At 42.1% G+C, this 14,025-nt stretch overlaps 1 protein-coding gene across 6 annotated transcripts in view; it reads left to right on the top strand.

Moving 5' to 3' along the window:
• SGMS1 (sphingomyelin synthase 1) overlaps window positions 1-14,025 on the top strand; it is a 221,151-nt gene that overhangs the window by 27,149 nt on the left and 179,977 nt on the right. Inside the window, exon 2 of one of the 6 annotated variants that reach the window (XM_033941911.1) lies at window positions 281-349. The exons of the other annotated variants lie outside the window; for them this stretch is intronic. The gene's annotated coding sequence lies outside the window, so the exon portion shown is untranslated. The remainder of the gene's footprint in view (window positions 1-280; window positions 350-14,025) is intronic. 6 annotated transcript variants of the gene reach the window in all.

The raw sequence follows: 14,025 nt of genomic DNA, 5'->3' as shown, positions 1-14,025 counted from the left end.
ATGATGATTTGCTTTGCATGCCTCTGCTTGCTTTGCACTTAATTATTTATAGTGCATTGTGGTAAAAAAAAACAAAAACAACAAACCAAGCTATGTTGCCAAATACTGTAAATTATTAGCAATTGATGCCAGTTATAGTAAATTTGACCAGAGATGATATAGGGACCAAATAACTTGCTTTCAACTACTAGAAAACATTTAATTGTTACCTAGCCACTGGTTTATCTATTAGGATGAATATGGAAAAATAAAACAAAAATCTCTCTTTCTGCTTTTCCAGAGAAGTAGCTTCCCTTTGATACCAGCCCTCTCTGCACCTCAGCCTGCAAAACACTTCAAGCTTGAGCAGGTAGCTATTGTAAGCTCTCCAATCATATTGTTACCTCTTCTACAGAGTGCAAAGTCTCCATGGAATGAGAAGAGTAGCCTTCAGTAAGGTTGGATGAAAATTGTATGAAAGGTTTCACCCATCATATTCTACACTCTTGAGGAAAATGTGGTTTGCAATCTTTGGCCAACCATAAATTCAATTTCTGGTTAGGATTACAAATAAAGGTTTGCAAGTTATTTTTTCACATACACAAAAGAAGCAAAATATCTTGGCTGGAAAGTCTGATCTTGCAATTCTCATTATGCCTTATGATGATGATCCTGTAACTTAACTTCTTGTTAGAATGTGCTTTACACAGTTTACCTAATTGCATACAAAAATAGACCAGTCATACAATTCTCACAACATCTTATCTTGAACACATATACCTAGATGAACTTCATCTCGTACTTAATTTGGAGACTGTCTCCTATATCCGAGAGCCATCAGAAGCAGCACTCTATTGTGTATCAAACACAATAGAATTTTAAAGCTGCTACGCTTCCTCATAGGCTCAACCTTATTTTTAAAATTTTTACTTTTTTAGTTTTTCAACGATATCTTCTTTAATCCTGTATCTTTATTTAAATATTCTTTATAATAAATTAGATTTAAACTTATCTGTAACTCTGAGGCATATCGCCAAAGTTAGACCAGCCGTTACTGTTTAATCAAATACGCTGCTGACATGCATGTTTCTTTTGCGTGTAACACAAACTGCTTCACGGTGCGGTATCTAAAAAAACAAACATTCATCAGTCTCTCTGCTGTGGCTGTATCCGGACCACAGCGTTTTTGGTGTACACAAGATATTTTTTACTTTTTTCTGCAACCTGTGTGTGTCTCTGCCACACTTCTGTGTGGTCCTGCAGCTAGCTGCAAGCCAAGCTGCCAAAGGGCAGTTCATTTTTCAAATGGGTGATTACGGGTGTTAGGCAATTTTTTGTTTCTTAAATAAACGGCATAATTTTAAAATTATGTTTACTCAATTTCCCTTTGCCTAATGTTAACATGTTTGTTTAAAGAACAGAAACAATTCAGTGTGACAGGGGAAATCAAGAAGGGGGTAAATACTTTAATTTTTTTTATTGTTGTAGAAGGCCAGTCAACCATCCCAAATCCTCTATCTCCCCATGTAGCCAACTACATCAGCCATTCTACCCCCGATAACATTACTATAGGAAGAAAAATATACCCCTGAGTTTCCGCCCATACCCGCTTCCTCTACTAGTCTCACAAGCCAGTCAGCCATCCTACAAGCATCCCGTCTTCCTGCCTATATGTAACTGCTTAAATCTCATCCTTTGGAATAGTGACTCCATAGTAAAGAATGACATGGGGACCGTTTACCGCGGATCACCGCAGTAAATCCACAGGAATGGTGACATTTGCAACTGGTTTACCGCAGGAATGGGGACAAGACCTTTCACTGCCCCACGGAAATGGGGACAAAACCTTTTACCGCCCCATGGGAGCGGTGAAAAGTCTTACTCCGGTGGTAAAAAAAATTGCGCCCGTGTCAGACTCGGCATCTTCTCCCCAGCTCCTTTTGCACCTATTTTACCTTCAGGAACCAGCCATGCCACAATGAAGATAGAAAGAACCTAAAACCAAAGCCTGAGACCAATGTGATTTGAAGAATAAAATTAGACAACAAAAAAATAAATTTCTTTTATATTTTGTGATTTAGAATATTTCAGATTTGAAATATGTATCCTGCTAGATCTGGTATTAGATATAACTGGGGACCGCAAAATCCAGGCTATACTTCTTTAGCTTCCAGCTGGCTTAGGGCTCTCTCTCTGACCAGGAGGCAGTTGCCCTAGTTGCATTCCCCTAACATTATTCTTGCCATGTGTGACTAAAGTATTCTGTTAGCTTGATTTTTCTATGTAGCATTCTGTAGTAATTTGGTTTGTTCAGTTTTCACAATAGTGAAGGGGATATTTGTGGAGGGGAGATGGGTTTTGTTGAATCTTGCTCTGTTTTATTTGTGTTTATAAAATGACAGTTGTCAGAGGAGAAGCTTCTGCCCACACACACACAACTGCAGGGCGGCATAGGCAGGCTTTGCCGGCATCAGTTTGTTTTCTAAAGTGCCGCGAAGGTAAGGGGGAGGGAGGGAGAAAGATTTGGCCGGAGGGAGGGAGGGACTGTGCGCCTTCCCTCCCTTAAGTTTCTTTACACGGCGAAGGTAAGGGGGAGAAAGGGAGATTCTCAGGCATGGTGTGGCAGAGGGAAGGGTGGATGCTGCGGGGATGGGGCAGTAAAGGGGATGGGGACGGGGCGGTGAAGGGGATGGTGGGTTCGGGGACGAGGTGGTGAAGGGGATGGTGGGTTTGGGGACGAGGCGGTGAAGGGGATGATGGTCCAATGACAGGGACAGGTTTTTTTTTCCCTGTGTCATTCTCTACTCCATAGCCACTGTGTGTCAGCTTTACTTATTTTGCCATTACCACTGTCTCTGGAACAAGAGCTCCTGTTTCACTGAATTGCATGGTTCTGTAGTTTGAGCTATGCAGAAAGGGAATAAAAGCCAGTACATTCTTCCTGATGCATCCTGCTTGTCTTTCAACAGCTTCTCAGCTGGTTACCTCCAGTGACGTAGTAAGGGGAGGGTGGGTATGTGCCAGCACCTCTCCTCTACCCCTCAAAATTGGACGAATCTTAGAAAAGCACTCCCTACACTAGTGTATCACAAACTGTGTGCCTCCTGAGATTTCTGGTGTGCCACGGTACACTGGGAAAGAGGAGAGGTGTCTGTCTACAGGATGTACCTTTCGCGAAGAGAGGCACATCCTTTAATCAATCTCCCGATGCCGGCACCTCTTCTCTCTACCGGCCCTTCTCTCCAGCGCGGGTCTTTCTGATGGCGCAAGGCATATTACGCCGACGCCAGCGCGCTTCCAGGTGTCTCGAGCTGGGGACACTAGGTTTAGTGTGCCCCGACTCGAAAAAGTTTGCGAGACTTCCGTACACCCTGGCTATCTCTTAACATTTTTACCAGCAACAAGCAGGCTGTTCTGTGCACTGCTTGTGCTGTCCTCGTCCCTCACTCTGTCACTTCCTTTTCTGGGACCAGGAAGTGACATCAGAAGGAAGGTTCTGCCAGCACGACCAGCAGGTATAAAGTTCTGTTCGCTGCTGGTGAAGATGTGGAGAGGTACAGGAAAGACACAGCTGGGGGGCATGGGGCAGCAATGCCAAGTACCTCCACCCCGGGTTTTAACTTCAACGCTATTGGTTATCTCTAGCTGCTTTCTCAATAGATCTGTGTTTTGTTTTTTTCTTGTGTGTGTGGGGGGGGGAAGGGTTCTAAATATAAGGTCAACTTCCTGTCAATTTATAGCTTTCAAGGACTACATTTCTCAGCCTTGCCTTGAGCATACTTCCTTTCAGAGATTTTCTGTGTTCTCTTGAGTTCATTCTAGCTGTAATTTAGTCTTGATATGTATGAATGGAAAATCATAAGTTTTTCAGTGTGAACAAAAAAAGCAACAAGATTAAAAGGTTCTGAAAATACAAAATAAATCATATGGGGGGTAATTTTTATAACAGAACACTTATGTATCTTTTTGTAATATAGAGGGCCAGATTTAGCACACACATGATGGCACGCAAACTAACACTTGCTCCAAAGTAGCTATAAATTGTGTGTACTCTATGCATACTATATAAAATATATCGCAGTTTCTCCTTTTGTTTTGCCCAAATGTCTCCACTGGAACACCTGGACCCAGATCTTGGTAAAAGTAGGTATGTACTTTCCATGCACATACTTCTTATTTGTGTATGTGTTTGCACATTTTTATAAGTATCCTTTTCTGTGTGTAAAACCTGCTTTACATACAGGAAAAGGTTTGTAAAATGTATTTCCTAATGCTGACTTTTGCAACATCAGGGTAGAGCTTCTTACTGCGGACTGGCGAGGAAAATGCTCAGATACCCCCTAGGAATTGAATGAGTGTCTGAGCATTTACCTCACCAGCCTGTGGTAAATAGCTCTACCGTGGTTTAGTAAAAGGTGCCCTTAATGTAGTAAGGGTTGTCTACAATTTATTTGTAATACATGCTGATCAATCTATTTAACATGATTTGGATCACTTGCGATAGTCTATCAAGTCACTTTTTCTTTGTTTTAAAACCAAAAAGATAGATTGCCTGCCAAAGCTATTTTGTAACTTTATTTATTTTTTTTGCATTAAAAGAACAAAGCATCGTTATCTTCACTACATGTATACCCATTTACTTAGTCATATTTTATCTTTAGAGATACTACAGTTTAACAGGCTTGGCATAAGAGCAAGACTATAAAATTTCAGGTTCAATTGTACTAGCCAGAATCAAATGGTTCACTTGCTAAACTCAGTTTGAGATTAAAGGGATGGAGAGCTGAGGGTATTTAAAATGTAGTTAAGAGTTGTCAGATAGCGCTATATCACTTCAGTATTGAATAAAGGAAATCGGTTCTTTTATATTGCAAACATGTTTGTACCACACTTGATTAAAAATGATCATTGGAAGGAGTGATAATCCAAACTTGGTTTAATGCAGCTGATGATTGTGTTTACATTTTAGGCGCATCTCCTGGGCGGGATACTTTTCTTTCTTTTTTTTTTTTTTTTAATAATCTTGATTCATTTTAAAATAATTTCAATAAGTGAAGAACAGTAGATTGGAATCTTCTTTTGAAGTGATAACCAAATGGATGGTGTCACAGTATTGTTGAAGTAGAGAATGAGACGAGGACAAATTTGTCCCCACCTCCGTGGGATCTATCTCCATCCTTGTCCTTTCCCTGCATGCTCTGTCCTCATCTGCATGAGCCTCAAACACTAAGGGCTCCTTTTATCAAGCTGCGGTAGGCGGTTAACGCGCGGAACGCCGCGCGTTCAACCGCCTGCCGCGCTAACGCCTACATTGACAAGGCGTTGGTTTTTGGGTGTGCCACGGGGGTTAGCGCGTGATGAAATGTCTGCGCTAACCCCCGTAGCGCACCTTGATAAAAGGAGCCCTAAGTTCTTCTAGCCTTTAATTTTTCTGTTGCGTTACCAAATATTAGGTATTTTCTGTATTTAGCTGCACCTACTGTAATGGTTAGAACAGCAGATTGAGAACCAGGGAAGCCAGGGTCAAATCCTTCTAATGCTCCTTGATATCTTGGACAAGTTACTTAATCCTCCGTTGCCTCGGATGCAAAACTTAAATTGTAAGGGACAGAAAAATACCTATTGCACCAGAATGTAACTTGCCTTGAGCTATTACTGAGGAAGGTTTGGTATAAATCCAATATCGGGCGTAATGTGAAATAATAGAAAACACTATGTATGTCACTCAGGACCTACAGAAAAATTGCAACATACATAGTAACATAGTAGATGATGGTGGATAAAGACCCAAATGGTCCATCTAGTCCAGGGGTCTCAAAGTCCCTCCTTGAGGGCTGCAATCCAGTTGGGTTTTCAGGATTTCCCCAATTTATATGCATGAGATCTATGTGCATGCACTGCTCTCAATGCATATTCATTGGGGAAATCACCCGACTGGATTGCGGCCCTCAAGGAGGGACTTTGAGATCCCTGATCTAGTCTGTCTAAACTGATTCAATCTAAAAATTTGTTTTTTTTTTTTTTTCTTCTTAGCTATTTCTGGGCAAGAATCCAAAGCTCTACCCGGTACTGTTCTTAGGTTCCAACTACTGAAGTCTCCGTTAAAGCTCACTCCAGTCCATCTACACCCTTCCAGACATTGAAACCTTCCCCAGCCCATCCTCCATCAAACGGTCATATACAGCTGTACTGGCCTTAGTTCTTCAATATTTACTCTTATTTTCTTACTCTAGATCCTCTGTGTTCATCCCACGCTTTTTTGAACTCCGTCACCGTTTTCCTCTCCACCACCTCTCTCGGGAGCGCATTCCAGGCATCCGCCACCCTCTCTGTAAAGATGAATTTCCTTGCATTGCTCTTGAGTCTTCCACCCCCTGGCCTCAAATTATGCCCTCTGGTTTTACCATTTTCCTTTACAAATAATAGCAGTAACTTCCATGAGTTGCACAACAAGGATCTGCTTAGGGAAAGACAGGTCTATAGTGGGTGCTAGATCATCAATACACTCATTGGAAAACTAAACAAGCTGATTAGTATGGATTAATCCTGCAGTAAATGCCTGAGTTACATTAATGCAGCTACCACACTACTATTATCTTAAATGGAAAATTAAAATTCTTTTTTCGACCTTTTGCTTTTTTTTTCCCCAGTTGTGATCCCAGTCTTTGGTTTTTTGCTCTCTGTTTTCTCTTAATTCTTGCAAGGATTTCCTGTCTATTTGTTGTTTATCTCGCCTCCGATTCCTTTCAACTTTCTTCAACTTATTTTATGCCTCGGTCTAGATTTAAATTTTCTTACTCTCCAGTCCTCAGTTTACCTCTTTCACAATGTCTCCCTATAGCTTGCCATCGCTTTCCTTTATCCCCTTTCCATCCATCGTCTGCCCCTTCTCTTCATCCACCCCACTTCAATGCATCTTCCTGCCCCCCCCAATCTCTCTGCTGCTGCATTTCTGACACCACTGGTGGTGGTAGCAAACTTAATCCAGCTTTTGAGGGACCTTCCTACACCTACCTGTGGCTGCCGGTCAGCCCCCTCCAATTTCACTCTCTTGTTCCGGGGCAGAGCCAGCTGCCACGGGTAGGTGCAGAAAGATCCCGTGATGGCTGGATTTCAGTTTGCTGCTCTTTTGGGAAATTAGTGGCAGAGTAGGGTGGGATGTCCTGGTGTGCCAGCTGCACGGTGGGGCTGTGCAGCTGCATGCCTTCTACCAAAAGGAGCATGGCCGCACAATTTACAGGGAACAGTGTATTGTACTATAACTTATTGGTGCTGACAACCAATAAATCATAGCAAGAGTGATTCTAGTCTGTCATTGACCTGTTAGTATACTACTGACAAGTCACTTGTCAGTGGAGAGCAGGAAATCAAATTTCTCATCCTGCATAAGAATGTCACAGTTGCTTATATGGTATTGTTTTTTTGATTGATTGATTTGATCATTTAGGCCTTGGTTTTTTTTTTAGATTATAGTAAGTTAATCAATATATAAGTCTACAACATGACCAGAGACCAAGAGCAGATGCCTTATAGCATAATATTTAATTGAGCCAATAGAATGGAGAGTTGATGAGCATAAAATAAATCTCTATTCAGCAAAGTCTAACATTTTAGTTTCTTACACTCTATTCTATACTCCTGGGCCTTTTTTTTTTTTTTTTGACTAGTGCCATTAGTCCAGTATTGGCAGTGTGAGATGATAAATCTGATTTCTATGCCCGAAGTGTCTAGGAAAAAAATATAAAAACTTTTTTTCTTAGTTTTCCAGATTGTGTGATTTTTTTTTTTTTTTTTCTTTTACATTACTTCATACTACTTACGGCCTCTTTTACAAAGAGGCCGTTAGTTTTCCAGATGTTGGGACTTAATGCAGGGCTAGTCTACAATAAACAAAATGTTGCAGATAGCTACTTGGTATACAGTATAAAAAGCTACTTACAGTATAAATCTTTCAAACTTGGGATCTAGCTAGGTACTTGGGACCTGGGTTGGCCACTGTTGGAAATAGGATACTGGGCTTGATGGAACTTCGGTCTGTCCCAGTATGGCAATTTTGTTCTTATTGTAACCAGAGTAAAAAAAAATAAATTATTTACTTGGGATCCTGGTTTGTAGCAGGGATCCGGAAGTTGAATCCGGGTGAGGATCCAGGTTTCTGCCGGTTCAAAAAGTTTTAGTAGGCTGGTTCACGGGCTGGTGATTGGAGCCGCATTGGGCCCGCAGGAGAATTGGTGGGAGGTGTACAAGAATATGAGTGTTTGTTTTTAAAAACATTTTTTCTGTGGAGGAAAATACTGGAATTTTTTTTTTTTTTTTGTCAGGGTTAATTTTAAAAAAGGTCAACATTGTGAGACTTTTACTATTTTCTGTCATCTGTGAAAGTAGAGCAAGTTGCAAATCTGGGCTCCCTTTATCAAGCAGCAGTAGAGCCTTTTTACCGTGGACCAGTGAGGTAAATGCCCCGATGTTCATAGGAATTTAATGAACATCATAGTATATACCTTTCCTTCCTGCGGTAACAGGCTCTACCGCTGCTTAATAAAAGGAGCCCCATATAATGCAGAGTAACCTGGAGGGTTATGGCAGAATGTTTGATCGTTGAATGAAGTAATGTAGTCATTGTGGGGCTGATTCTAGAAATAGTGTCCTGATTGTAGGCGGTGGTAGGCTTTCTACTACCAATTTACCAGCTAATTGTGATACATGTTTAAAAAAAAAAAAAATCCGGCAAATGACACCTATATTGTAGGTGTCTCATGCTTATGAAGATGCATAGGAATGCTTAAGGACGCCCAAGACCGGCATGGGTGTGGTTTCCACCGGAAGTAGCCTTTGTTGTCTGTAAGCATCCCTATGCATCTCCACAGGTGCGAGACAGATGCCTTAAATGTGGGCCTGTAAAATGCATTTAAGACATCTGTTATAAAGAAAGACACAATTCTCTAAATGTGTGATTGACATGCGATTGGCGGCTGCTCAGTTCGACATCCTTTAGAGAATCAGGCCCTCTGTGTGTTCAAATGTGTGGAAATTTACCAGCGCAACAGGCATTGTAATACTTTCTCCACGTTCACATGTTTATACTCCCATCCCACATCGTATTTTTCACTCCATAAGACACACTTTTTTCCCAAAAAAAGTGGGTGGAAAAAAGGGTCCGGCCTATGGAGTGAATACCCAACCCCTCCTGTTACCTTATTTAGACGCCACCCACCACTTGCCTGCTGCCGCCGCTGCTGCTACTGGTCTCTCACTGCTGCTGGAAGTAGAGGAAGGGAAAGGCCAGGTGGGTACAGCGATTGCACGTCGCTGGCCCAGAAGCCTTACCTCCGATGTCAGAATTGACGTCGGGGAGTAAGACTTGTGGGCCGGCGGCGTGCAATTGTTGCACCCGCCTTGCCTTTCCCAGCAATTCATTCCATTTGTCCCTTGTTCTTGGGCCGCAGCGAGATCATGGCTTGTGGTGCCACGTTGACGAGTTTGACCCGCTGCTGCTTCGTTGACGTGTCCTCATAGCGGCAGCAGCAGGAGGAAATTAAATCCATTAGGCGGGCAGGCTTGGGAAGGGGGACAGAAGAGGACAGAGGCTGGAAGGCAGTGAAGAGAACATAGGAGGGAGGGAGGGAGGAAGGGACAATTGTTGGGCCTGAGGAATGAAATAAATTACTAGACAACGGGGGGAGGAAGAGGATAAAGGCTGGAAGGCATTGAGGGGGATATAAGTAGAGAAGGAGAAAGGGACAATTGTTGGGCCTGAGGAAGGGGAGGAGAGGACAAAGGCTGGAAGGCGGGAAGGGAGGGAAGGAGGGATTAAGGGTCAATGTTTTTTTTCTTGTTTTCCTCCTCTAAATCTAGGGTGTGTCTTATGGTTAAGTGCATCATATGGAGCAAAAAATACGGTATCTCATCTAATCTAACATAGGCATTTCTGTTCTGATTAATTTAAATAGGCTCAAAGGCAGATCACAATCGGGAAAGAAAATAAGGGTAAATTCTAATGAATTACGATAATTATGTGTTGCAAATAGTATTCATTTTGAAACTCAAGGCCTTTCTAAAGTTAAGGAAACAAATGAGTCATAGCAATTTTTTTAGGTACATCAGAAGCAGAAAACCTGTGAGGGTATCTGTGGGACCGTTGGATGATCAAGGAGTGAAAGGGGCGCTTAGGGAGGATAAGGCCATAGCGGAAAGACTGAATGAATTATTTCCGTCGGTCTTTGGAAGAAGATGTAAGAGATCTATCTGAACCGGTTTTCAAGGGTGATGGTGATGGTGAACTGGTTTTCAAGGGTGATGATGTGGAGGAACTGAAAGAAATCTCGATGAATCTGGAAGATGTACTAAGCCAAATCGACAAGTTAAAATCGCCAGGACCGGATAGTATACATCCCAGGGTATTAAAGGAACTCAAAAATGAAATTGCTGACCTACTGTTAGTGATCTGTAACCTGTCGCTAAAATCGATTGGAGGGTGGCCAAATGGTAGAAACGATTATAAAAAATAAAATTGTGGAACACATAGACAAACATGATTTAATGAGATGAAGTCAGCATGGGTTCAACCAAGGAAGATCTTATATCGGATAAAGGATCTTATATCTTATATAAAGGACATCTTATATATCTTATATATATCTTATATAAATATCTTATTTATATCTTATATAAAGGATCTTATATCGGAGCCTTGGACCAACCCCTGCGGAGTACCCCAAGGTTCCCCACTGTCACCCATGCTCTTCAATCTTTACATTTCCTCTCTCGGTACCCTGTTAGACAAACTCAAAGTAACTTCATTCAGCTATGCAGACGATATCACCATACTCCTCCCCTTTGACACACAAGACCCCACCAAATCAGGCACCCTGGAAAAAAACTCTAGAAGCAGTGGAAAAATGGATGACAGAACATAAACTGAAGCTCAACCCAGATAAAACTAAATTTCTACTGCTTGAAAAGGACAAAACCCCTTCTATAACTGAGCTAGAAATGAAAACTACCAAATATCCCCTACAACCCACTCTCAAACTCCTTGGAGTAACAGTAGACAGAGGTTGCACTCTTCAGGTGCAAATCAACAAAATCACACAAAAAGCTTTCTTCACCATGCGCAACCTTCGCAAAATCAGAAAATTCTTTGAAAAAGAACAATTCAGACTCGTAGTTCAATACCTAGTCCTAAGTCTATTGGATTACTGCAATATCCTCTACCTTTCTTGTCCTACCTACCTAATAAAACAACTACAGACCGTGCAGAACACTGCCCTCAGAATGATCTATTCCCTTGGAAAATTTGACCACATCACCAACGCCTTCCTAGACTCACACTGGCTTCCAATACAAGCCCGCATCCAATTCAAACTATACTGTATGTTGTTCAAAACCTTAAACGGAACGGCACCCACCCACCTAAACAACCGTCTAAACAGGAACCTCTCAACCAGACAGAGGAGAACCCAATCCCCTTTCTCCTTCCCCCCTTTTAAAGGAACTAAACGCAAAAAGATGTATGACAACTTACTTGCAACACGTGCAGCTAAATTGGACCCCTCCATCACCAACCTACTGACAGCATCAACTGACCTCAAGGCTTTCCGCAAAGAAATCAAGACCCTACTATTCAAGAAATTCACCCAAACGTCCTAATCCCTTCCTTTTCCCCTCTCTCCCCCTCTTAGAATCTACTCATCAAAATTGCTTTACACCTTAATTGTAATTTGTATTTCTCTTCCTGGAAATGTCCAGTTATCGTTCTGATGTAATCCGCTTAGAACTGAAAGGTACAGGCGGAATATAAGCCAGTAATGTAATGTAATGTAATCTTGCCTCACAAATTTGCTCGACTTCTTTGAAGGTGTGAATAAACGTGGATAAAGGTGAGCCGGTTGATATAGTATAGATTTTCAGAAAGCTTTTGATAAAGTTCCTCATGAGAGGCTTATGAGAAAATTAAATTGTCATGGGATAGGTGACAAAGTTCAGTTGTGGATTAGGAATTGGTTATTGGATAGAAAACAGAGGATAGGGTTAAATGGTCATTTTTCTCAATGGAGGAGAGTAAACTGTGGAGTTCCACAGGGGTCTGTACTGGGACTGGTGCTATTTAACTTATTTATAAATGATCTGGAAATTGGAATGAGTGAGGTGATTAAATTTGCAGATGACACTAAACTGTTCAAAGTTCTTAAAACGCATGCGGATTGTGAAAAATTGCAGGCGGACCTTAGGAAATTGGAAGACTGGGCATCCAAATGGCAGATGAAATTTAATGTGGACAAATGCAAAGTGATGCACATTGGGAAGAATAACCTGAATCACAGTTACTGGATGCTAGGGTCCACCTTGGGGATTAGTGCCCAAGAAAAGGATCTAGGTGTCATCATAGATAATACGATGAAATCTTCCGCCCAATGTGTGATGGCGGTCAAAATAGCAAATAGGATGCTAGGAATTATTAAAAAAGGGATGTTTAGCAAGACTAAGAATGTTTATAATGCCCCTGTATCGCTCCATGGTGCGTCCTCATGTGGAGTATTGCATTCAATTCTGGTCTCTTTATCTCAAGAAAGATGTAGTGGCGCTAGAAAAGGTTCAAAGAAGAGCGACCAAGATGGTAAAGGGGATGACACTCATCTCATATGAGGAAAGACTAAAATGGTTAGGGCTCTTCAGCTTGGAAAAGAGATGGCTGAGGGGAGATATGATTGAAGTCTACAAAATCCTGAGTGGAGTACAAGTGGATCGATTTTTCGCTCCGTCAAAAATTACAAAGACTAGGGGACACTTGATGAAGTTACAGGGAAATACTTTTAAAACCAATTGGAGGAAATTTTTTTTCACTCGGAGAATAGTTAAGCTCTGGAACGCGTTGCCGGAAGATGTGGTAAGAGCGGATAGTGTAGCTGGCTTTAAGAAAGGTTCGGACAAGTTCCTGGAGGAAAAGTCCATAGTCTGTTATTGGGAAAGACACAGGGGAAGCCACTGCTTGCCCTGTATCAGTAGCATGGAATATTGCTACACCTTGGGTTTTGGCCAGGTACTGGTGACCTGGATTGGCCACCGTGGGAACGGGCTAATGGGCTAGATGGACCATGAGTCTGACCCAGTGAGGCTAGTCTTAAGTTCTTAAATACGTTGTGTTGTTCAGGTAAATATCACTACCTCTATTTTGGTAACCATTATTTTATACATGTCCTTCCATGTAATTTATAACATAGCGCAGTGGTTAGAGCTATAGCCTCAGCATCCTGAGGTTGTAGATTCAGACCCTGCACTGTTCCCTGTGAGTCTGGGCAAGTTGTTTAATCCTCTAGTGCCCCAGGTACATTAGATAGTTTGTGAGCCCATCAGGACAGTTAGGGAAAATGCTTGAGGTACCTGTATGTAAACCGCTTTGAGTGTAGCTGTATAACTACAAAAGAAGGCAGTACCGTATTTTCACGCATATAACGCGCGCGTTATACACGATTTTTACAAACCGTGCATAACCGTGCGCGTTATAGGTGTGAGCGCGTTTTACAACTTTTTTTTTTCATTCCGATCCGGCATCCCCCCTGCGAACCGGCATCCTCCCCCCCCCACTCGCGTCACCCCCCCTTCCCCGCGATCCTACAACCCCCTCAGCACTGCAAAACATCTCTTACCCGATTGGGCACCGGCACCAGCACCAATGCACAGGATGTGCCAGTGCCTGAAGATCCTCCCTCGTTGGGCTGGGCTGGGCTGTGCGGTGCAGGGAGATCTTCCTTCTTCCCTCTGCCGGGCTGGACTGGGCTTTGAGCAAAGCCTTCTGATCTCGCTCTCTCCGAGATTCTCAGAGAATCTCGGAGAGAGCGAGATCAGAAGGCTTTGAGCATGCGCAAATTCCTTTCCCTTTCCTTTTTTTTTCTTTATTTTCTTTCTTGTGCCACTGCTAACAGTTCTGTTCATATTAACATTTATCATGTTGGTAATGTGAAAGGATCAATGTTGCTGTTTTCAGGTTTGATTAGTTATTTTACATAATCTCTAGTCAGTGTTACCAATAGGTTATGCAAAAATACC

This window comes from Geotrypetes seraphini, chromosome 4, assembly GCF_902459505.1.
Source record: "Geotrypetes seraphini chromosome 4, aGeoSer1.1, whole genome shotgun sequence".
Classification (NCBI taxonomy): domain Eukaryota; kingdom Metazoa; phylum Chordata; class Amphibia; order Gymnophiona; family Dermophiidae; genus Geotrypetes; species Geotrypetes seraphini.
The sequence above is the reverse complement of the archived record's forward strand: the minus strand, read 5'-3'. Positions and strand labels throughout refer to the sequence as shown.